This window comes from Schistocerca nitens, chromosome 6 (assembly GCF_023898315.1).
Source record: "Schistocerca nitens isolate TAMUIC-IGC-003100 chromosome 6, iqSchNite1.1, whole genome shotgun sequence".
NCBI classification, from domain to species: domain Eukaryota; kingdom Metazoa; phylum Arthropoda; class Insecta; order Orthoptera; family Acrididae; genus Schistocerca; species Schistocerca nitens.
Genome location: NC_064619.1, coordinates 405,129,353 through 405,155,366, shown reverse-complemented (window position 1 = coordinate 405,155,366; position 26,014 = coordinate 405,129,353). Strand labels below are relative to the sequence as shown.

General features: G+C 40.7%; 1 protein-coding gene across 4 annotated transcripts in view; it reads left to right on the top strand.

The window, feature by feature from the left end:
* The first annotated feature begins 7,697 nt into the window (after positions 1 to 7,697).
* The window catches only part of LOC126263731 (integrator complex subunit 14), a 63,826-nt gene continuing 45,509 nt past the window's right edge, over positions 7,698 to 26,014 (top strand). For 2 of the 4 annotated variants that reach the window (XM_049960896.1, XM_049960897.1), the window contains exon 1: positions 7,698 to 7,858. The gene's annotated coding sequence lies outside the window, so the exon portion shown is untranslated. The remainder of the gene's footprint in view (positions 7,859 to 26,014) is intronic. The other 2 variants (XM_049960893.1, XM_049960895.1) reach the window with 1 other exon arrangement.

The following is a 26,014-nucleotide window of genomic DNA, read 5'->3' as shown; positions in this document are numbered from 1 at the left end:
AGTATGCATCCCAGTCTGCATGGGAATAATCCTGGATATGTGGGTGTTGATGATTAGGAGTGGTGCGAGTTGGGTTGGGTACACTGTACGAGATATGAAGAAGGGCAGGTAGGTGATCACTCTGAGTTGGATCTAAGACTTCTACTGTGGTGCACCTCAAGAGGTTGGGAGAGACAATAATGATATTGGGGTGGTATCTGTGTCAGAGTGGGTGTGCACAGAGAAAATGATATCATGACCATTGAGGATGTTGCTAAACTGACACCACCGCCATTGTTCGACGTTGTGCGGGATTGAAGGTTAAGGCCAGATGTCATTATGTATGTGGTAAAGGTTTGGTCTACATTGGTCAGGTAATCTTAGGGGATGCGATGCGTAAGGTGGATGTAGATATTGGCAAGGGCTACTGTTAGTTTTGGGAGAAAGATGGTGAGGATGAGGTGCTCAGTTGGATCACTGCGGAGTGGTTGGGGAGTAGAAGAGATATTTCAGAGATGGGCGATGGCTATTCCACCATGGGCAATAGGACAGGGATTATCAGTGAGATGTAAGATGTAAGGAGACATGCTGATGGAATGGTCAGGATCGAGAGATGTTTCGTTGAGGAGGAGGAAGGCGTGGATTTTATGTGTTGGAAGGTATGGATAAGAAGATGTTTATTAAAATGGAGGGAACGGATATTTTGGTAGTGGATGCTGTATTCTGCTGCCCTATTTTCAGTAAAACAAGGAGTTTGAGGGGTACGTTAGACTAGTGTTTCGAGACGACTGGAAATGAAATGCACTTGATTTTGGGAGTTTGTGATGTAGGTATTGAGATGGAAGATGGTGCCTATGGCGAGGGTTATTTGTTGTAGGATGTGGGGGTCTTTCAAAAGGATGAATGTTCTGGAGGATTAATGCTATTAAACGGATTATATATTTGACAGTGGGTGGAGGATGGAGGGAGTTGTTTCTCTTCATAAGGGGGTGGTGAGTTCAGGCCTTTGCAGAGAGGACTTGGATTTTTCGAGTGGTGTTTTTGAAGGTTGTTTAGCTTGCAAAGATCTTAGCATCGTGCACTAACATTTTATCTACACCGTCTTCCGACAGAATCAGTAGATTTCATTTAAACACTGTATTTCTAGATGGTCATTAGCAGAGCGTTTACAAGTAAAAGATGAAGTCGGTAAAATTTAGTTTGGGAACCAACTTCGTTTGTTTCAGTACACCCTTTTCTACAGAAAACTTTAGAAGTATAACAACTACACTGAAGAGCCAAAGAAACTGGTACACCTGCCTAATACTGTGTAGAACCCCCGCGAGCACACAGAAGTGCCGCAACACGACGTGGCATGGACTCGAATAAATGTCTTAAGTAGTGTTGGAGGGAACTGACATCATGAATCCTGCAGGGCTGTCCATAAATCCGTAACAGTACATGGGGGTGGTGATCTCTTCTGAACAGTACGTAGCAAGGCATTCCAGATATGCTCAATAATGTTCATGTCTGGGGTGTTTGGTGGCCAGTGGAAGAGTATTCCTGCATCAATTCTGTAGCAGTTCGGGCGTGTGTGGTGTCGCATTGTCCTGCTGGGATTGTCCAAGTCCGTCGGAATTCACAATGGACATAAATGTATGCATGTGATCAGACATGATGTTTATGTATGTGTCACCTTTTAGAGTTGTATCTGGACATATCAGGAGTCCCGTATCACTCCAGTTGCACATACCCCACACCATTAAGCAGCCTCCACCTGTTTTAACAGCCCCCTGCTGAAATGCAGGGCCCATGGATTCATGAGATTGTTTCCATACCCACACACGTCCATCCACTTGATACAATTGAAAAAGAGAATTTGCGACCAGACAAGATGTTTCCAGTTGTCAATAGTCCAATGTCAGCGTTGATAGGCCCAAGCGAGGCGTAAAGCTTTGTTTGTACAGTCATCAAGGGTACACGTGTGGACCTTCAGCTCCGAAAGCCTATATTGATGATGTTTTGTTGAATGGTTCACATGCTGACACATGTTGATGGCCCAGTAGTGAAATCTACAGCAATTTGCGGAAGGGCTGCACTTCTGTCACGTTGAACAATTCTCTTCCATCATCGTTGGTCCCGTTCTTGCAAGATCTTTTTCTGACCGCAGCGATGTCGAAGATTTGATGTTTTACTGGATTCCTAATATTCACGGTACACTCGTGAAATGGTCGTTTAGGAAAATCTCCCCTTTACCGCCTCAAAGAGGCTGTGTCCAATCGCTTGTGCATAGACTGTAACACCATATTCAAACTCACCTAAATCTTGATAACCTGCTATTGTAGCAGCAGTAGCCAATCTAACAATTGTACCATACACTTGTTGTCTTATATAGGTGTTGCCAACCGCAGTGCCATATTCTGCCTGTTTACACTTCTCTGTATTTGAATACCCTTGCCTAGACCAGTTTCTTTGGCGCTTTAGTGTATGTAAGGGAAAAACGTTCTACTAAAATATTACAGTATTCTCGATCGCATGTATTGTTAGTTTGACATTCAAAGCGAAAACTCTGTTGCACCGAGCTGGAAGAAACCACCCCCCCCCCCCCTAGAGTGTATATTATGCCCTAAGCCATGCAGGCAGTCGAATATGTAATGAAGTTTTTGGTTGACCATAAGTTTATTAAAACAACAGCCAATATAGTACCTTGTCTTCCTCATAAATCAGATTACTCTGCTTAATATAGGTACAAATAGAGCCAAATGTTGCAAAGTTATGAAGTAGACTCCACTTACATTTTTCTTAGTTTATCTGTGATGTATGCGCATAACTACATCAATACACTTGGAGACTTGCCTATTCTCTAAGATGTATTTTTTGAATTTACCTTGCAGTTTTAGTTTTTATGACGAAACATGCGTTAAATATAGAAAAGGGCTGAAAGTATACATTAGGCTTTGTTACAGGTCAGTCTCACCAGAACCAAGATTTAAGGGGAGTGTGGGGGGGGGGGGGGGGGGGGAGGTGAGAGTGTGGTTGTCCAACGTAGCACTTTAGCCCCATGATTAATCTTCTATATTTCGATTTCTAAGACTCAATATCAGATTAATTTACCCCTTGCACATTATATCTTATCTACATGGTCATTAGAAGTTATAATTTAAAATATGTAATTACCTGTTGTAGATCCAAACTTTAAAAAATGGCTATCCTTATATAAAATCACACTGTAGTGATAATGGAAAATTAACTTGCTGCAAAGTGCTGCTTATCAAATAAGTTTATGAGCTGCTACAGCGTGTTTCAAAAATGACCGGTATATTTGAAACGGCAATAAAAACTAAACGAGCAGCGATAGAAATACACCGTTTGTTGCAATATGCTTGGGACAACAGTACATTTTCAGGCAGACAAACTTTCGAAATTACAGTAGTTACAATTTTCAACAACAGATGGCGCTGCGGTCTGGGAAACTCTATAGTACGATATTTTCCACATATCCACCAAGCGTAGCAATAATATGGCGTTGTCTCTGAATGAAATTACCCGAAACCTTTGACAACGTGTCTGGCGGAATGGCTTCACATGCAGATGAGATGTACTGCTTCAGCTGTTCAATTGTTTCTGGATTCTGGCGGTACACCTGGTCTTTCAAGTGTCCCCACAGAAAGAAGTCACAGGGGTTCATGTCTAGCGAATAGGGAGGCCAATCCACGCCGCCTCCTGTATGTTTCGGATAGCCCAAAGCAATCACACGATCATCGAAATATTCATTCAGGAAATTAAAGACGTCGGCCGTGCGATGTGGCCGGGCACCATCTTGCATAAACCACGAGGTGTTCGCAGTGTCATCTAAGGCAGTTTGTACCGCCACAAATTCACGAAGAATGTCCAGATAGCGTGATGCAGTAATCGTTTCGGATCTGAAAAATGGGCCAATGATTCCTTTGGAAGAAATGGCGGCCCAGACCAGTACTTTTTGAGGATGCAGGGACGATGGGACTGCAACATGGGGCTTTTCGGTTCCCCATATGCGCCAGTTCTGTTTATTGACGAAGCCGTCCAGGTAAAAATAAGCTTCGTCAGTAAACCAAATGCTGCCCACATGCATATCGCCGTCATCAATCCTGTGCACTATATCGTTAGCGAATGTCTCTCGTGCAGCAATGGTAGCGGCGCTGAGGGGTTGCTGCGTTTGAATTTTGTATGGATAGAGGTGTGAACTCTGGCGCATGAGACGATACGTGGACGTTGGCGTCATTTGGACCACAGCTGCAACACGGCGAACTGAAACCCGAGGCCACCGTTGGATCACCTGGTGCACTAGCTGCGCGTTGCCCTCTGTGGTTGCCGTACGCGGTCGCCCTACCTTTCCAGCACGTTCATCCGTCACGTTCCCAGTCCGTTGAAATTTTTCAAACAGATCCTTTATTGTATCGCTTTTCGGACCTTTGGTTACATTAAACCTCCGTTGAAAACTTCGTCTTGTTGCAACAACACTGTGTTCTAGGCGGTGGAATTCCAACACCAGAAAAATCCTCTGTTCTAAGGAATAAACCATGTTGTCTACAGCACACTTGCACATTGTGAACAGCACACGCTTACAGCAGAAAGACGACGTACAGAATGGCGCACCCACAGACTGTGTTGTCTTCTATATCTTTCACATCACTTGCAGCGCCATCTGTTGTTGAAAATTGTAACTACTGTAATTTCGAAAGTTTGTCCGCCTGAAAATGTACTGTTGACCCAAGCATATTGCAACAAACGGTGTATTTCTATCGCTGCTCGTTTAGTTTTTATTGCCGTTTCAAATATACCGGTCATTTTTGAAACACCCTGTATGTAGTCATAGTGTTGTTTATTCTTTGTTTTTACTTTTGGTTTGCTACGTGTAACCAGTGATGTATTTTACAGATTGTCTCTGTAGTTGCACTTCGTAAATGTTTGAATAAATTTTGTTAAATACCCAACATTTAGTGGTGACTCTGACGTGATCACCCCGCCTAACGAGTTAAACGACCACATCGACTACAGTGTATGCGTAAACCTTCTGTAAACATATAACAACTGCACAAGCCGCACTGTGTACTTCTCACACAACTTACAGAGGAGCCATACTGTACTCATGTCGGAACCAGGACCACAAGCAAGATGCCAACGATGCCAGCAGTCAGCCACATATCCGTGAAACTGCCTCTCTTGTGGCAACAAAGCCCAATACTTCGGTTTGCTCAATTGGAGAGCCAGTTTGTGTTGGTGAATGTCACCGCCAATGAGACGAAGTACAGCTATGTCGTTGTGGCACTAAATGAAGAGATGGCTAGTGGAGTACAGGATATCCTAGCCATGTCCCCACCCCTGGAACGGTAGCAACAATTAAAAGTGCACTAATCAAATGCCTGTCATGGTCTGAGACCAAGAGACTGAAGAAACTGTTGCGAACAGAAGAGCTCCATGATCGCAAGTCGTCGCAATAATTACGTCGTCTGTGCACTTTGGCAAATAGTGCAGTCAGTGATGACATACTGAGGAGCATCTGGATGTCACACCCCTCTGTAGAAGCACAAAAGATATAGTTTCTGCAGGAGATTTAGATGTGCTTGCACGGACAGCCAAATGTATAGTGGAAATGTGTCCATGTGCAAATGTAGGAGTTGTCGTACCACAACCAGAGTCCTGCCACAGCAACATTTGCATCAGTATAGGCAGAGTTTACAGCATAGGTCGCAGATCTGTATGCGAGTACCAACCGATGTCGACGACGTATCTCACCAAAGGGTCATAGCCGCTCACCATGAACCATGAGGGTATGCTGGTACCACAGACGATTCAGTATGGAGGCCAAGGAGTGTAACTTGCCATGTGAAATGGGAAGCAACGACAAGGGCCCAATGGTGATGGCAACTGACTCAGATAACAGCCGCTGCCTTTTCGTCGCCTAGCAATACATGAAAGAGCTGTTCTTGGTAGACACTGGAGCAGATGTGTCAGTTTACCTGCCTAAATGTCTACCTCGCTGTAGTCGTGACGACTGTCACCTGTTTGCCACTAATGGCTCCACCATTCAAACACATGGACAGGTGCTTCATAGTCGCTGATGTAGTGCATCCGATATAAGGAGCAGACTTCTTGTCATACTTTGGACTACTTCCAAACCTCAGACACCGCTGTCTTCTGGACACGAAACCCAACCTAAGCAGCAAGGGTCGATTTCATCATAATGACTGTGCCAGAATACGAACAGCAATGGGTGATTCACTGTATATCGCACTATTTCAGCAGTATTCAGAGATTATGTGGCAGTTACCCAGACTTGCCCCAGTACAACACAATATGGTGCACTATGTATTAACAACTTCTGGTCCACTGATCCACGCACAACCAAGGCATTTGAAAACAGTAAGTTTGAAGCAGCAAAATGGGAGTTTGCCTTCATGGTGGTACAGGAAATCTGCTGACCATCTAGTAGCAGCTTGTCTTCGCTCCTCCACTTCATACTAAAGAAAATGGATGGCACTCCAAGTGATGTGATCAAGGCCTCGGACTTTGTTACGAAACTGCGGTCGCACATATAGCAACTGCGCCCGGTGGCACCGAGAGAATGGCAGTCCCATCATTCATTTGTATTCCGCAAGTTGTCACATACGAGTGCAGGCGCCACGCAGCAGAGGTCAACCAGCGGTGCTAGTGACGCTGTAAGAAGCGAAAGTAAGTGGTTACGAGGTCAGGGCGTCGTGTGCAGTTCAACCGACGGTACTGTTGACACTGGGAGGGCGAGAGGGGAGGGTGAATCTTACAGTGATAATGGAATTTTATCTTGCTGCATAGTGCCGCTTCTGAAAGAAATGTATGAGACGTTATGTAGTCATAGTGTTCTATGTTCTCTGGTTTTACTAACGGTTGTTACGTGTAGCCAGAAGTGTATTTTACTCATTGTCTCTATAGTGGCGCTTCGTAAATGTTGTAATAAATCTTGTCAAATCCTCGACAATGCCAAGATTGGTTCACAGAATAATTTGTGCTCTATACTTAGCATATAAAGGGCAACTATTATAATTTGAAATTATAATTTAAAACGTAGTATATGTTCTCAGGGAATTACAGATTTTTCCTGCAGTAAACAATACCTTCTAATATGAAAGCATACTTCACTTAGGTTCCAGAAAGCAACAAAAACAGTCATTGGTGTAATGCCTATTGCAACTGTCAAAAAAAGAATCATAAAAAAAATCGAACATACCTCCCAACTAGCAACGAAGTTTTCCATTATAAAGAAAGCTTACGATCTTACGGTGCTTACGTTTCGGAAACGTTACAAAGTATGATGCGGGTCTTTGGTAGCTTCTCCATCGTCACAAAATTCTTGGATTATCGTATAGATGAAACAATCTTTATTACCCAAGTAAGCAAATACATCATTGTACACAAAACACAGCACAGTTACAGAATACATTCTGTAAGAATAATTACATCTATCTTCAATCTTTTTTCTCGATATGTGCGTCTTTTTTTTCTCTGAGCACGCGGCAGCGATGATTCCGAAAAGAAACTCAGCAACTGTATAGCTCACAAAACCGTACACGAACTCTCTCGCTTTCCAAAAAAGCGCAGAATGACCTCTCGTCCCCGCCATAGGAGCTACTAGTACGGCGTGGCACTGCAGGCAGTGCTGAATAACGTGTCACAGTCTCTCTATGTATTCCCTGTCTCCTTTTGTTGTGGTGTTACCCGTAAAGATAGGACGTCTACACTCTGTTTTTGTGCATATCTTGTGGAAGATCATTGGTCAGTGTTTACCTGAGGTTACTGTTTGACGTATTTTGTTGTTGTTGTTGTTGTGAGAAGCAGAAGAGGAGGGAAAAGGTGTCAGCTGATCGAATAATATGTGTATGAAAAGGTACGAGTAAAATGGATTATTAACGAAATTGAAGAGGAAGCATAAGACCCGAATTTACGTTTTGTTTACGAGCTGTTGCTCTCTACCTGTTGACTGTTCGGTAGCTGGTTAAGTTTGAATCCAAGTTACTGTTATCCAAAGAGGTACTTATTTTATAAAAATGAACTGATTATGTGTTGTCCATTGGCGAAAGTGAATGATTTGAAATTAGGTTTACTGATGAGAACTATATTCAAAACGTATACCGATTTGAGACTTTACCTTTGTTGCTTTTACAAGTATATTTTCCAAATCAGCGTACCTTAACCGATGTCTTATGCATCAACACCAGGCAACCTCAGATCCAGATAGACCCTTTTATGGTGGCACGGACGACCACATCTGAAATAATTTATAGATACCGTCACAATATTTTGGTACTATAATCAGTAGGCTGCTATGCAGCAGCATGTGTAATATTCGAAACATTTGCAACTAATGAAAACCTGGAACAAAATAGAGGTAAATTAATGAGCAGTTTTACCATTCCGTCATTTTTGAGACATACATGGGTTGGTGCTGTGGTCGAACACCATCCAAGAAAGGCATTTGTGTTGATTTTGAGTTTTGTTGTCGGTACCGCTGTGAACATGTTGGGGTATACAATAGCCATTGTACCCTGTGTTATTTCTGTCATATTAGTCGGTCTACGGAACAACGCGAGCCATCGATATATTCTTGTATTAATAAGAAAGACGTTATACGTTGTGTACGTGGCGCCTTTTTACGTTGTAAATGAAATTGTATTTACGGTTGTATGTTTTGTTTATAATACATTGGTTAATCTAGTAGGTGGTGGCTTTAATTTTGTTTGCTGGACCTACATAGGTCTGTTGGATATAGATAACCATTGAGAAGGACGACGTTTTGGATTTTTTTTAATTTTACGGTACTCGAAAGACATTTCTTATGAGTCTGCAATGACATATGGTATAATATTTTGGGGGTAACTCTTCAAGTCAAACAAAAGTTTTCAGAGTCCAAAAGCGTATAATACGTATTATTTGTGGAGTAAATTCACGGACGTCCTGTAGAAACCTCTTCAAAGAACTGGGTATACTAACTACTGCCTCTCAGTATATTTACTCATTAATGAAATTTGTCCTAAAAAATATATCTCTTTTTCCAACAAACATCTCAGTTCATACATACAATACCAGGAACAAAAATGATCTGCACAAGGACTTAAAAGCACTTACTTTAGTTCAAAAAGGGGTCCATTACTCAGGAACACTCATCTTCAATAATTTGCCAGTAAACATAGAAAATTTAGTTACAAACAAAGATCAGTTTAAAAGGAGCCTGAAAGACTTACTAGTGGCCAACTCCTTCTACTCCATTGACGAATTTTTTAATAGAAACAAATGATGTGTTGTATATATTCATACTATTAGTATTGTTATTTCAGTATTAGTATTTGACATGTTCCACATCCACGAGGATCTCCTCAGCACGGATCTATGGAACGAAAACTAATCTAATCTAATCTAACGTCATCGCTCCATGAACGAGGTATCACATTGTTAAGCAGTTCACAATAGTTCCTCTATCTTCTATCGATTGTGTTGTAGATGGCGATATCATGGTGGATTAATTGGCTTGTTCGATCCCGCTTTGCGGACTCACAACGAAACTGTCACCTTTTAGACTATTCAAGGCCTCTGGCTACACTGCACTGGAGAGGAGTATGTTACCTTATTATAAGATTTGTGCGAGCAATGTCAAAGAAAGTAGGCCCATGGTAGATTTACTGTTGAGATAAGGCCTATAGTTACTCAACTGAAAATTCCTGTTGAATCATTAAGTATAACCAAACAGTAGTACAATTTTGTGATGAACATTCACGTTCTTGGCTCTGTGAAAATATATGCGTTCTTCTGAAGTTTAAGTCTATTCACTGCATTTTTATGTATGAAATCAGGTACGCATGTATGCGTATTTTTTCAAAAATCAGTTTGACAAGAGAAAATAGAATACTTGCTTTAAATTAGATAAAAGTAAAGAAGAGAGCATATGCACCTGCAGATGATGTACCAGTATGCCCATTTGGAAAATAGGCTGTCAGAATGTATCAAAGAAATAAGTGCAAATTAAGGGAAAAATTGTGGTGGCTGAGTGTGCATAAGAAAGAAATGAAATGAACACCCACTCAGTTACTAATTGCTACCATTTTAATGTAAGGGTACTAGTCACCACTGCAATTTAGAAAATAAATAGCTAAAAATATATATACACATAGAAAATGTAAGTATACTTTTTGAAGATAGAACAGGTGATAGGCATATGATTTCTTTGCAAAAGCATTACAGCATTGTTATGTGAAAAGGTGTTGTAATTATCCCTGTTCATTATGAACCCCTTACTGCGAATTCTCTTCAAGTAATGCTTGATTATGTTATACGCAGTACTTACAAACAACGTTTCAGCTGCCTGATTAAACCGATGTATTTTAGTAATCTTTTTCTTCATGTTGGGCAGTTTATTATATAGCTTTATTCCCTGATGGAAAATGCTGTTGAGTTATTTGTTTGTCCAAGCAAGCTCTAGCTCCATGATTCTGTATATAACGATACGTACAATAGATTAATAGATGTACTCACTTGGTTCCGTTAGTATACTCAATTTTTTTAAAACAGTTCTGTACAATGAGTCTGACTACTACTACATGTAGTTATTATTCATATGGTGTGGTTCTGCAGTTTGAAAATTGTATCCATGTTTTATGCCTTTAGTCCCCAGCAAAGAATCACCTTAGCTGAGAACTGAATGTTTGAAAATAAATAGTTGACTACTCCTGTTGGGGGGTGTGTAAGTTGTGGAGTGACCAGTTTTAGCATAGACAGATGTCTCACTTGAAAATATTGGGGTCAATCCATATGAAGTGGTCCAATGATGGTTGCTTGGCCATTTTTAAATATTTTAATTTTTTATGTATGATCGCCCTATATTTGAGAAGTTCAAAACAGTTTTTTAAAATAACTTATCTTTCACCTTTACTGGATGGCGGCCATTTTTATTTGTAGGCGTGCGACGATTTTTCAATCTTGAGACATTAGCACAAATTTGAATATCTCTGCACTGGGTTGAGTTACAGCATTTCAATTGATGAATTTTTCTCGGGTTATCAGCAGAGTGGTGGTATCATCTTGTCGCAGTGTTTCAATGAGTTTCGAATCCATCATCTTCTGGCGAAGTGTTGGGATGCTGTGTTCTGCATATCTATATAGCTGCTTGGCCGTAATCCCCTTCTGTAGGCTGGCCAATCCCGCTCCTCCTGAAGGGGGTACTGCATTGTTGGTGGTGGGGGACCGCGGCCCGGTGTCGAGACCCGGTGGCTATCGAATCTGTCTGCAGATGCCACTGCCTTCAGATCAGAGTGTTCCTGACATGTCTTATCAATTGCAGGATTCCACGCTTCACTGAACTGAAAACCACTATCCCTGTTTATTAAATTGTTGTGCAGACATATCTCCACTGCCTCTTTGGAGATCGAGTCCCAGAAACTGCAGACGCTGCACAGCTTCTTCATTTTTTTCAAATTCAAAGGTGTGCCCCTCGATAATGCTATGTTCTGCTACCACGGACTTGTTTATCTGTCCTAGTCGTACGTTCCTGATGTGTTCAGTACAGCCTTTGGAGATACATTGTTGTGTCTGCTCGATATATTCCATCCCACAATTACACTCAATACTGTAAATGCCCAGTGTCTGCAACCTCAGCTGGTCTTTGGTTGAGCCAAGTATATCTTTAACTTTTTGCGGTGCCCGAAACATGGTCCTTATTTTGTGCTTCTTTAATATTCTTGCAATCTTGGCTGTCGACGGTCCAGCAAACGGCAGAAACGCCACACGTTTTGCTTCATCTTCTTCTGGTTTCTCCTCCCGCCTCTTGTCTGCAGGCAAGGTGAGTATTATTTGTGTCTTGATGTAGCCGTTCTTTCAGAAGGTTTCCCGCAGATGTGCTAACTCATGCGGCAAACTCTTGCTGTCACAGATTGACCTGGATCTTTGTACCAAGGTCTTTCGTACCGAGTTATGTTCTGATGGATGAAGGCAGCTCCAAGCATAACCGGGAAGAACGTAGCATTATCAAGGGACACACTTTTGAATTCGAGAAAACGAAGAAGCTGTGGAGCGGTGCAGTTTCTGGGACTCGATCTACAAAGAGGCAGTGGAGATATGTCTGCACAACAATTTAATAAACAGGGATAGCGGTTTTTAGCTCAGCGTAGTGTGGAATCCCGCAATTGACAAAATATGTCAGGCACGCTCCGATCTGAAGGCAGCGACGTCTGCAGACAGATTGGCCGTGGTCTCCCACCACCACCGACGCGGTACCCCCTTCTGGAGGAACGTGATTGGGTGGCCTACAGAAGCCAAGCAGTTATATAGATACGCAAAACACAGCAACCTGACACCCATCTAAAACCGGGAATAAAAGTGACAGTTCCCAACTATGTTAGCTACCGTAAATACAGGCCAACCCAAGGCGGAGGAGTGGCCATATACATAAAAAGAGAGATCCCCCCTGCCACCAGGTATTCTTATCAGCTACCAAGAAAATCGAAGCAGTGGCGGTCGAAGTAACCACTGCCACTGGACCCCTAATAAGTTTTGCAATCTACCGAGCCCCCCAAGACAAGATAGGTGAGGGAGACATTACTGCTCTAGGGCAAATTGAAGGCAAACTCATAATAGGAGGAGACTTCAATGCCAAACAACCCGATTGGAACTCTAGAGTAACTCCAGAGCAGGCGCCAAACTGCAACAACTAGCGTGCAACCACCACTTTGAAACCTGAGGTGTGGTCGAGTCCACACATTTTCCAAAAAATGGAGGTAGACACAACATGTTAGACTAGCAATCACTAGGAAGATCACGGGTTTTGTGGCCGCAATGACAATCAACACAATGTCCTCTGACCACAACCCAGTGATTCTAGAGGTCGATGTGGGAGAATGAGTAGCACTGCCACGGTACCAGACATCTTACAAATGTACAGACTGGGAGCAATACTGAGAAACTGTCACCTCTGATATTGCTCGCACTCCGCCACCTACTGCTGAAACAGTAGAACAAGCACTACGAGACCTAACGGGTACCATCTTGCAGGCAGCAGAAGAAGCCATCATCATCCCCCCCCCCCCCCACACCACCATAAAGGGATGGACCGCCCTCACAAATACAGCTCCCGAAACACTTGCTGGCTCAAATTCAACATAAGAACAGAGTGGCAAAACAGTGGAAGATCACCAGAAATCAGACCCCCAGGAGGCCGCTCAATCGTCTGCAGAGAGAGCTGAAGGTAGCACTCAATGAGCACAGAAACCAGCAATGGCAAAACCACATCGGAGCTCTCAAAGTAGACGATCACACACTATGGCAAGCAACCAAGCAATTCACAAAAAGACGTGCTAGGATGCCGCCACTGCACGGCGAGCGGGGTCCGGCCTACAGCCATACTGAAAAGGCCAACGTCCTCGCCGACTCCTTCAAGAAGCAGTTTCAAGCAGCAGAACCCCAGGATGAAGTACATGAAGATTTAGTCCGTCGTCAACTGACTGTCTTTCTCAACGCGAAGGAGGACCCAGAGGATGAACTCACACTTTCTGCCCCCGAAGATGTGGCAAAGGTAAGTAGGTCCCTCCCCACAAAAAAGCCACCAATCAGTTAGGACTAGTTAAAAACCTCCCATCCTTGGCAATCACACACCTCGTGAATGTCTTCAACGAGATTACTCGTTCCCGCGAGTTCCCAGCTTGCTGGCTACAGGCCGTTTAGCCTCTTGCCAACTCTCAGCAAGATATACGAGTGCCTCCTGCTAATGCCCATACAGGAACATTTTACCACAGAGCAACTTCTGCCGGATTTTCAATTCGGATTCCAGCAGAACCACTCTGCCCCACAACAGATCATGAGAATGGTTGAAGCAGCCACAGAGGCTTCTGCGGGATAGTGCTACTAGATGTAGCAAAAGCCATCAACTCAGTATGGCACAGAGGGCTACTCTACAAGTTGTACACACGAGGGTTCCCCAGGAGCATAGTTAAGCAGATCAAAAGCTATCTCGCAGATAGGACTTTCTCTGTCAAAGTAGAAGCCGCCACCTCCACCAAAAGGCGAATCCGTGCTGGGGTGCCACAGGGATTGGTCCTGGGGCCCATTTTGTACAGTCTGTACACTGCGGACACACCTATGGCCCCCCTGGTGCACACCGCACAGTACGCAGATGACACAGCCTTCTACACACTAAATGCGAACAAGGACCAGGTCATCCATAGGCTACAAAGGGTTTTAGATGACACAGTCACTTGCGCCCATCGCTGGCGCACTACCAACTCTGAAAAGACACAGGCTATGCTGATCATCCAGAGACTCGAAAGGTGCAGACCACCTCAATGCCCCCCCGCCCTTCCACCATCACCTAAACTGAACCCAACTCCCCTGGCGCAAAACCGCCAAGTACCTTGGCGTAACCTTGGACTCTCATCTTACATGGAAACCCCACCGAGACGAGGTCCACAGGAAGGTGTATGTGCCAGAATATACATCCTATACCCAGTCCTCAACTCAACCAGCTCCGTTTCCTGCTGTGTAGGTGTGAATGTATATGAGGCCCTGATACGGCCAGTAATGGAATATATGGAATATGCATGCCCTGTCTGGGGATACGTGGCGAAACAGCACCTGGACAAACTCCAGAGGCTGCAGAACTGCGCCCTCAGGAGGGCATTGCATCTACCTGTCGGATTCCATACTGATGATCTGCATGCCGCAGCTGAAATCCCGCTCCTGAAAGAGTGTGTCCAAGACCTGCCAAGGGCCTTCTATGAAGGCTCTTCCAGATCAGGAAAACTCCTCATCCACTCCCTAGGTCAGTATGACGTGTCCCGCGTCAAGCACAAACACCCAATGATGATCTTCGCTGACTGAGTCGAAGAGAAAATCCCCATATCCAATCCCTAATCCTTCACCCTACCCCATAATATCAATCATCCGCCAACCTCAGGCAAGTACCAGACACACACAGAACATTCATCACATTACGCAGACACCCAAAAATTACAGAAATAACCACACATACAAGTAAACACATGGAGTAAAAGCTGAAAGGCTACAAACTCCCCCACACACTTCCCCAAAGAGAGGAACACCGAGAAATACTGCAATCCCGTATAAAACATTGCAATTGACATGATTGTTTTTAGAAAAGTGTCCTCTACAACATTGTCTATTATACAAAATACCCTAAATTCAAAAATAACCAGTCAAAATGATCTCCAAGTTTGGTATCCAAATTTTAAAAAATCAATTTTTTAGGCCCAAAAATAACGAACAAGAAGTGATTTATGAGTCTATTTTTTTCCTATAGTTAGATGTCATACACCACTAGCCTTATATACAGCAAGAACACCTACAGATGTTTCCTTAATTTTTTATGAATTTTTGAAATTTGAAAATTTTCATATTTTGTGAAGTTTGAGGTTAGTTATCTCAGGTGGGATGGAATATAAAAATATGATTTTTGCACAGTTTGTACACCTATATGATAGCAACGTACTGTAAAAATTTCATCATTGATATCTGTGAACAAAGATATGAATTTTTGAAAATGAGGAAATAATTCACATTACTCTACACCTGATCTTACAGCTGTTGCCTATTTAAATGGTTTATTGTTTCGTTGTAATAAAATTTAATTGTGACATATATTTAGTTAACACTATCACCCAGTATTCATTTGGTTTGTTTATTTTTAATAATGCAATATTAAACAATAGGAGCTTTTGCTTTTGTTCTATGGTAATAAAAATGCCCATTTACATTTAGGTTTATTGTCATTAAAGAAGTACATTATTGCTGGGTGTGGCATTGTTGTAGTCTGTCTGTCCTGAAACCCTGTTAGAGTGGATGTACATACTTTACCGAGAGTGTAGAATGTGTTATGTGCTTTGTTCTGTGTAATTTGTAATTAATTTTGAGAGATTAACTGGAATGCAATAACATGGATGAACAGTGCTCTGTTGGACAGATAGCAAGTGAAGTGTGTCACAAAACAGTTTAAGGTTCAGTTTCAAAAAACTTGAAAAATATGAATGACTTTGACGAAGTTAGGCAAACTTTGTTTAAATTTCGAGTAAGTTCTTCTGTATCAGCAGTGTGTGAGTATCATAAGAAGAAATATATTCTGAAATACAACCACATTTTTGGAAGAAAGTGCTGTGATCCACTTAAAGTTCATCAAAAGCCCATTAATAAAGGTTTGAGGGAAATAAAACTTGAACATTTGTCCTTGTTATGTGAGAGTGAAACAGCTTCCCAAGTGAAACATAATGTGATTCCTGGAAATTCCCTGTGCCCAAATTGTTACTCAAAAATATTTGTTGTGAATCCAGAACCAGAATCATGTAACCTTGTTAATGACATTTATATTCCTAATGAGGAAGCTGTTCGCATATTGGATTTTGCTTGTTCTAAGTTAGACATATCTCCTGCTTCGAAAACAATAAAATTAAATAGCAGGAAAAGAAAAGCAGCTATTGAAAATAAGGTACAACAAATTTCAGACAAAATTAGAAAAGACTTGGAATCATGCTTTTTAATAATACAGATACCAACATTATTTCTAAAGAAGCATCATCTGACACTGAATATTTAAGCTTAATAGAGAAATTAAATATTGAGTGTTCAGTGGCATATAAAGAGGAAAAAGTTAAAATTTTAAGTTTGCTCCCTGACTCATGGTCAAAAGAAAAAATAATTCATGAATTCAATGTTTCTCATCGTTTGGTTAAACTAACCCGAAAATTAATGAAAGAGCAAGGCTTTCTTTAGTTTTAGGAAAGAAGAAAGGAGTAGGTATAAGTGAAAAAACAATTAAAAAGGTCCAGCAGTTTTTTGAAGATGATGAAAACAGTAGAATGTGCCCAGGTTGCAAAGATAGCAGAAGAGTTGTTGTAAATGGAGTTAAAGTAACAAAGCAGAAACGACTAGTGCTGTCCAATTTAAATGAACTTTATGTAGATTACAAAAATTCTCATCCTGATTGCAAAATTGTAAGGTCAAAATTTTGTGACCTCTGTTCTAAGTGGTGTATTTTGGCTGGATCCTCAGGGACATACTCCGTATGTCAAACTGATGATTGTGGGTGGAAAACTCAGTGATCTTAACTAAATAGAGTTACTGGATTTAATGGTCTGTGACACTAACAGTTATGACTCCATGATGAGTTTGTGTAATAAGTGCCCTGGTAAGGAAACTGTTATTGAATTGTGTCACGAATATGATGAGGAAATGCCAGACAGTACTACCTTCAAACAGTGGGTCACAACTGACAGGGCAGAAATGATAACAGTAGTTAAATCTCAGGAAGAGTACTTGGAATCTTTAATTGATAACTTACAAAAACTCAAAAGTCACCACTATGTTTCTAAAATTTAAGTTTCTGAAGGACAAAAAAGCACAACTTCATGAAACTGAATGCATAGTGCTAGCTGATTTTGCAGAAAAGTTTACATTTTTGATTCAAGATGCAATACAAGGGTACCACTGGGTCAGTGACCAGGCAACAGTGCATCCATTTACTCTCTACCTTAAAAATGAGAAAGCCGCACGGGATTAGCTGAGCGGTCTAAGGCACTGCAGTCGTGGACTGTGCGGTTGGTCCCAGCGGAGGTTCGAGTCCTCCCTCGGGCATGGATGTGTGCGTTTGTCCTTAGGATAATTTAGGTTAAGTAGTGTGTAAGCTTATGGACTGATGACCTTAGCAGTTAAGTCCCATAAGTTTTCACACACATTTTTTTTTTTTTTTTAATGAGAAAGATGAAGTTTGCAGTTCTTCTATTTGCATTCTAAGCGACTACTTGCAGCACAACACTTCAGGCTGTACACGTGTTTCAAAAGTATGTAATAAATTACATAAAAGGAAAGTTTGCCAAGGTTGAGAAACTGTTATACTTTTCAGATGGAAGTGGTAGTCAGTATAAGAACAAAAAGAATTTTTCAAATCTGTGCAACCACAAAGTAGACTTTGGGTTGGAGGCTGAATGCCACTTTTTTGCATCTTGCAATGGTAAAAATGCATGTGATGGAGTAGGAGGTACAACAACATGTGAAGTAAGTAAAGCCAGCCTACAAAGACCTACCACAGACCAAATTCCCAGTACAGGACATGTATGTCTTTTGCAAGGATAATATTAAAGGCATTACCTATTTTCTGAATAAGAAAGAAGAAGTGGTTCTGCATATGAAAACAACACTTCAAACCAGATTTGAAAACTGTATAGCAATAAAAAGAACAAGGCATTTCCACAAATTCCTTGGCATTGCAGAAACCTTAGTTCAATGCTATGAAACATAGGAAACCGAAATTTATAAGGATCATTGTGTCAGTAAAATTACATCTCTGTCTTTAATGTTGAATGATGTAGTGGCATGTGTGTATGATGGACAGTGGTGGCTTGCAAAGGTTGAAAGAATGAGTTTGGAAAACAAAGATGTTTCTGTGCATTCTTACTACCCTGCTGGCCCAAGAACATCTTTCAAGAAATCTACTAGTGACAAAGTTTGAATACCGATGAAAAATGTTTTAAGGAAACTTTCAGTGCTTGAACTTACCACAGCAACTGGGAGGTCTTATTCTATATCACAGAAGCTATCTGAAGAAATAAGTGTTCTTAACATTCACCACCAGGTGTGGGAACAGTCGCATCTCGAAAGATGTTAATTGAAAATATTTATTTTAAGTATGTCAAAATATATTTAAATGTTAATTTCAGTGATTTTTCCACTTTTTGTATATAATTCAGTACCTTACTTCAATAATTATTGATTATATCCCACCAATATCACACATGAATAGGCAACAGCCATAAGACCAGTTGTAATGTAAATTATCTCCTCATTTTCAAAAATTCATATCTTTGTTCACAGTCAGATATCAATGTTGAAATTTTTGCAGTACGTGCTACCATATAGGTGTACAAACTGTGCAAAAATCATATTTTTATATTCCATCCCACCTGAGATAACTAACCCCAAACTTTACAAAAAATTAAAATTTTTAAATTTCAAAAATTCATAAAAAATTAAGGAAACAGTTGTAAGTATTTTTGCTGTATACGAGGCTAGTAGTGTATGATACCTAACTATAGGAAAAAAATAGACTCTCATAAATCACTCCTTGTTTGTTATTTTTGGGCCTATAAATGGATTTTTGAAAATTTGGGTACCAACTTTGGTGGTCATTTAGACTGGTTATTTTTTAATTTAGGGTATTTTGTGTAATAGACAATGTTGTAGAGGACACTTTTCTAGAAACAATCATGTCAGTTGCAATGTTGTAACTTAACCCAGTGCAGAGATAGTCATATTTTTGCTAACATCTCTAAACTGAAACATCGTCACACACTTACAAACAAAAATGGCTACCATTCAGTAAAGGTGAAATGTAAATATTTTGAAAAACTGTTTTGAACTTCTCAATTATAGGGTAATCACACATAAAAAATTAAAATATTTAAGATTGGTCAATAAACCAACTTAATTTTTATTGGACCATTGATGTTTTATTTGGATTTTTTTTTTTTTTTTGTACCATGCATATTTTTTGAGATGGTTCGTGGTTCCAAATTAAAACAAGCATCTTGCACATTAAGAACAGAATTGGACTTAATACACTACCCTGAGGAAAACCTATATGTTTCTTGTCTAACAACTGCTTTACTAAAAATGTATCATCAGCAGATATGTGAACTATCTGTACCTTGTGCACCCAGTTCTCCAAGTAATACTGAATCCAGTCATTTGCTATTTTTCTAGCGCTTCTGGCTCGGTTAATAGTATTTTATGGTCAGCAGTGTCAGAAGCCTTGGACAAGTATAAGAAAATACCTGTAAGACAGCCATCCTTGTCAAGAGCTTCAAATACCATTTTTGTGAACTCTGTAATGACAGACTTCTCCCACTTCAGAAACTAGATTGTGTTTCATTAATAGGTTGTGTTTATTCATGCAGTTCATTAGTCAGTCTTTCATGATGGATTCAGTTATTCTTGAGGATGCAGACAACAGTGAAACTGGCCTGCAGTTTTCAGTACTATCAACATTACATTACTTTAGTAAGGGCACAACTCGTGCATGCTTTAGGTACTCTGGAAAAATACCTGAACTAAAAGGCTCATCTGTTATCTTTATTAATAGGGCTTGTATGCTCTCTAGGCATGCCTTCAGCATAGAGACCAGGAACTATCTGTGTCTGCTGACTTTTTATTTTTTAATGTCTCTATTGTCTTCCTGACTTCAAGATATGTTGCAGAGAACATCATTGTAATTGTTGTGTAAGTCACTGTGGGTGCTGTGTGTGTTTCACATGTAGGAAGGTTTTGTTACTACAAAATTTACTAATTCCTGGAGATTTTCAGTTATTCTACTACCATCTTTGATTAGTACTTCATTACATTTGAGTCTTTCTTTTCCAGTTCCTTGCTTTATGATGTGGCGCAATTTTTTGCTTTTATTTCTGCATTATATATTATTTTGTTGTTGAATGATATTTTTGCAGCAAGCAGCACCATTTTTTATACCTGGATGATAATCTATGAATCATGGATTAGTGTAGTGCTTGTAAAGAATTGAGAAATTTAAATGTCTGGGAGGACTTTCTAATAGCTGCAGCTGTCTATTATTTTCCTAGGCTGCTGCTGTAGAAGTGGCTTCTTTTGGAAATATCTCCTGAAAAATTAATCCAAACAATATGTAGAATGTAGAGAACTTACCATGTACATGGTTTTCCATTTACAGTTCATCCCAGATTTGATTTGCCAATGCTCTAAAAAAATATATGTATTTTATGTTCCAAGATGAACGGTTTTGCGGGTTTTACGAAGCCAATCTTTAGGTTTATTATCTGACAGCAAAGATCAGAAATGCCAAGATATCTTAAAAATACTTACAGTTTTCCCTATTGATATCTATAAGTACATGGTCCACTGATGCTGAAATTTCTGGTACCCTAGTTGCGGTGCTTACCATTTGTGCCACACCAAAAGTACTGAAAATGTTTAGGAAGTTATTACTAATTCCAGCCTCAACACCTGTGTTAATGTCCATGTTGCTAAATGCTATTATGTTTTGGGGTTGAGACATTTTCCAGGATTCAGTTAATTTGCTAAAAATGTCCACATTACTACAAGATGAGTGGTACACATATAGAGAGATTCACTCCTTAAAGATGTCTGGCTTTGTTATTTTATTGCTGCTAGTTCAAAATGTCTGTCTACTCTAATTGCAATCAGATTTTCTCCAGCTTTAAAATATGTACCATCTGTAGTATACATACATGATCCCCCTCCTTAAGTTAGTTCTACAGCAGCAGCTTGCATATTCAGGTGATGACAGCACTATATGCCACGGTTCATTATCTCTAAACCAGTGCTCCCTAATGCATACCATCTTGCTGTTCAAAGACTGCAATTCAACTTCAAGCTGGTGTACTTATGTTGAATAGACTGCACATTTTGATGAAGAATAGATAATTCCAAGCAAATTTCTATGATGTTTGTGCACTCTGGCCTGGTACATTCTTTTTTCTGTGTACACAATGAAGTAATCTGTAAACAGTTTGAGATACTTTTCATGGAGTGGAATGTGGTGTCATGGTTATTCTGAAAATGATCTGGAGCTCTTTTTCATGGAAACAGCTATTTTACTATTGTGGAGCCACACCCACATGCTGCACTCCGCCTGGTTCCCCTTCCCAGTCCTGTTACGGTGGAGACCATGCTTAATGTAGCCCCATCTCTGAATAGTCACCACTGACACCAGTGCAATGTGCGTCTGGTCAGCACTCATCAGTGCCATCTCCAGCCCCTCATTGATTCACCATACAGCAGTGCCAAGATGAGGCCAGTAATGTCACCAAACAGTTCAGCCATGCTCACATTGGTGCCACCAGTTAGTGAAGCTATTTACTCATGTCTCCACCTACATCGTAAGCCCTGTCCCTATCCAAGCTGTTCGGTTCCCCACCAATGTCACTACCTAATGGCTATAAACCCATGATCTCCTGATGTAGCCCAGCACGTGGTTTCAAAATGTTGGTGACATGATGCTCCTCCCCTAACTTACCTTGTAGTTAAGGCCTTCAACAGTTCCATTACTGATACTTAGAAGCAGTAGTATCTTTTTCTTAACATTTGTGCTTTTCCTATTCTTTCTACTCATGGGTAGAGTCTTCTGCACATTCCCTACTCCTACACCATCTCCTGGCTCACCTCCTCTGAACTCCAGCAACTGGAAACTGTTGCTGGTAGGCAACAAACACTGTCAGACCGCATCCTCCTCCTGCAAGCCCTCGTCCCAGCTGCAAGTTTTGAACCCCCCCTCTCCTGTTATGAGTACTTTCCTTCAGCCTCACTAGCTGTCTCCTAGCTTGGTCCAAATGTGCCTGAAGGACACAGATCTCCCTTCCCTGCTCCTCTGTTAACTTGTTCCTGCTGCATATTTTGCTGTTCCAGAAGAGGGTCTCGGTGCCCTCCATAGAGTTCTCCCCACTGCATTCTCCACAGTGAAGCCATTTACTATAGCTCCCACAATGCATCCCACTACTTACTTTCATAAGAAAACTTCCACAGTTTCCACTCCTGGTCAAATAAAAAGTCTATAGGAAAGCTAAAAAAACTGTAATATGTGAAACTAAAGTAATATTTTGAGATTTATTATGTTCGTTTCACTATAAAAAGAATTTAACCTCAATTAATGTGTTGAGTTTGCTACTCGTGCAAGTTCAATACCGTCAGATGTATGTAAACAAAAATGTTAGACAGAAGTCACACCTAAAAGAATGTCAAAACAACATGATTTCCAAAACATAACTCAGAGATGTCAAATCTTCACTTGTGGGACAAGAAAAAAGTGACTAGTGCATCTGTTCATAGCAAAAGGTATGTATAAAAATACAGGCAGATTTGCAGTTTGTTAAGAGTGTTGCATTTAGTATGTAAACAAAGTCAGATGTAGGTGTCGAGCATAAGAGATTCACTGTACAGGAAAACCATTAATATACCCATCACTGAATAAGCTACAGAAGGTATTCAGAACGCAAAACAGATGGAAAAAAGAAGGAAAAATACAACCCAGGAACATGATCAAAACTTGTGTTTTGATGAACTCTATAATCACACTTTTCACTTGGCCACCATCTTTTAACCATATGTTTCATGCTTAACAGTGCAAGAAATGGCCGCTTCTACCCACCTCTTACGCCAAATCAAATCAGATTGTAGGATATGTTGTACTGCTCGTTAAACCAAGAAAATTTAATGTGAGTGTGACTGAAAATGTGTACTTTCTTGATAAAGGGCACAAGGAAAGGGTTCCATGAGATGGACAATGTATAACTTCGTGCCCATTTACCCTAAGCAGCTATGATGATGTTTCAAAGGTCATCACAGGTTCTTGTTGCATGGCCAGTATAGTTGTATCATATCGACTATTCCTACCTCAACATACATATGGTACTCTGCAAACCGTTGTGAAATGCATGGAATAGGGTACTTAATATGGTACCACATGTTAGGATTTCTTCTGACAAGTAAACCTTTCCTCCTCTGATAACATTTTACCAGAAACCCTTATATTTTCTGAAAGCTTATGTCACAAGTAGAAATCTTAGGGGCAGAGGGACAAGCGTTTAGGAGCAAATATAGGACCCACGAAGCATCAGTAAAGTGTTGGAAATATGAAACCACAAGTTGCTAAAATGCTAATTTCACGTATTTATATAAACAAACAATATGATAAGAAACTTCCTGGCAGATTAAAACTGTGTGCCCGACCGAGACTCGAACTCAGGACCTTTGCCTTTCGCGGGCAAGTGCTCTACCATCTGAGCTACCGAAGCACGACTCACGCCCGGCCTCACAGCTTTACTTCTGCCAGTATCTCGTCTCCTACCTTCCAAACTTTACAGAAGCTCTCCTGCGAACCTTGCAGAACTAGCACTCCTGAAAGAAAGGATATTGCGGAGACATGGCTTAGCCACAGCCTGGGGGATGTTTCCAGAAGTAAAGCTGTGAGGCCGGGCGTGAGTCGTGCTTCGGTAGCTCAGATGGTAGAGCACTTGCCCGCGAAAGGCAAAGGTCCCGAGTTCGAGTCTCGGTCGGGCACACAGTTTTAATCTGCCAGGAAGTTTCATATCAGTGCACACTCCGCTGCAGAGTGAAAATCTCATTCTGGAATATGATAAGAAGTTGGAGATCTCAATATAAAGGAAGAAACAGCTCATTGAAAAGAAACAATATATGTTGAGGTGTTGCAAAGTGACTTAGTATTGATTTCGGAGAAAATCTATTACAAGTGATGGTCAAAGTGCAATTCATCAAATAAACAGTGAGATGGACAGAGAGACAGTTCACAATGGGCACATTTTACAAAAGTGATAGCCTCACACCCATCATTTTTTAATTAATTGAAGCAGTAATCCATTGGCGCAATCCGCATTCCAGGTTCGTTGTCCAAGTATCTACCCTTATAATAAGCACAATTCATCAAGTTCTTGAAATGAGGAGTGATGAACTGATATAGGGAAAAGGACTGCAGGGCCAGAAAACTCTGTACATCCTTCACGTACCAGTTCCTTCTGTAGAACTTTACCATCAGGTACTTTGGAAGCAGACAATGCATGATCTTTGTTAGAACACCATGAATCAACTAAAGGCAGAATTTTCTTCCTGTCATCAGGCATACTTGGCCAAAACATGTCATGATAGAACCGTTTGATGTCTGCTTTTGACATGTTCACTATTTTTCCAGCATACATTCAGAGAATCTGCCAGCATTGCATGTGGGAATTATCCAGATTGCTCAGATACAAGTACATTAATTGGCTACAGTATTTTGCCTTCCATTGAAATCACAGGCATAATCATTAAACCGTGCTGTGTTGCAGAGACTTATCCAACAACAGTGCGAACAACTGTTGGTCCTTTGGTTTGCAGTGTTCAATGCCCATATAAATCTTTGTCAAATCTGCTCCAGACAGCATTGAAGATGTGTCGGTGGAAAGTTTTCTGTGAAAATGAGGTTGTGTCTCTCCGTAACAAAATCATCGCGTGCCTATGACAGATTTGCCTCCTTATCCTGCCAGTCACTGTCGACTGTGTGGTTTATTACTCTGTCAACAAAGTTATTCTGCTACTTGAAGCAATAGACCCCGTAAACAGAAGCTATGAAATTGATTGTATTTTGCGGATTCATCGCTGTCTTGAGTTCCATGGATCACAGTCGCAATGTCCGGTTGTGAATAATTGTTCCTTCTGTTTCTTTCTCTTTGAGTTTCTGAAGGAAAATTTTTGGATCAATGGAGTATTCATTTTTTTCTCCAAATTGCACAGAATGTTGATGTTCATAATTTTCATGAACTGATTCATTACTGACGCGACAGATGTTTTGTTCAAGGTTCACCTGTTGTAGTATCTGTGGTACAGTACACTAAAGTGTGCTGCTTGTAAGCAGTCCAATCCTCTAAACGCTTGGTCCTCTGACCCTAAGATTTCACAGCTATTCTATTTGTTCCATAAGCTTTCAGAAAATATATGAGTTTCTGGAAAACCCATTTCGGAGAGAAGGTTTACTTGATAGAGGACTTTGTGTACTGCAAGGCTTCCCTTAAGCAGTCTGCCCCAATACAGAAAGTCCTATGTATTAAAATAATGCTTCAATGAATTATTTAAGTATCATGAACATTATAATAATATAGATAGAGACAGATGGTCTGGCCAGTACTTACCTTAGCTCAGTACAGCTGACTGTCACACATAACTTACAAAAATAAATAAAACCTATTTTTCAGAAAATTGTTCCTTCATTGGGTAGGAGTGAGGGGGGAGGGAGGAAAAAAAATGGGAAAAGAAGGGTAAGTGGATGCAGCTCACCTAGGTTATGAGTTAACAAGGGAGAGATGAGCAGAGGTAGAGTAAAGAGCATCAAAGGGAAGTCAAATGTAGCACATCATAAGTTCTGTTCCAGGTTCAAAGCATAGGAGATAGATACTAAGGAGTAAAGAGGTATATGTGAGATGAATAATACTAAGTAAGAAGAGAAAGATAATAAAATAAACAA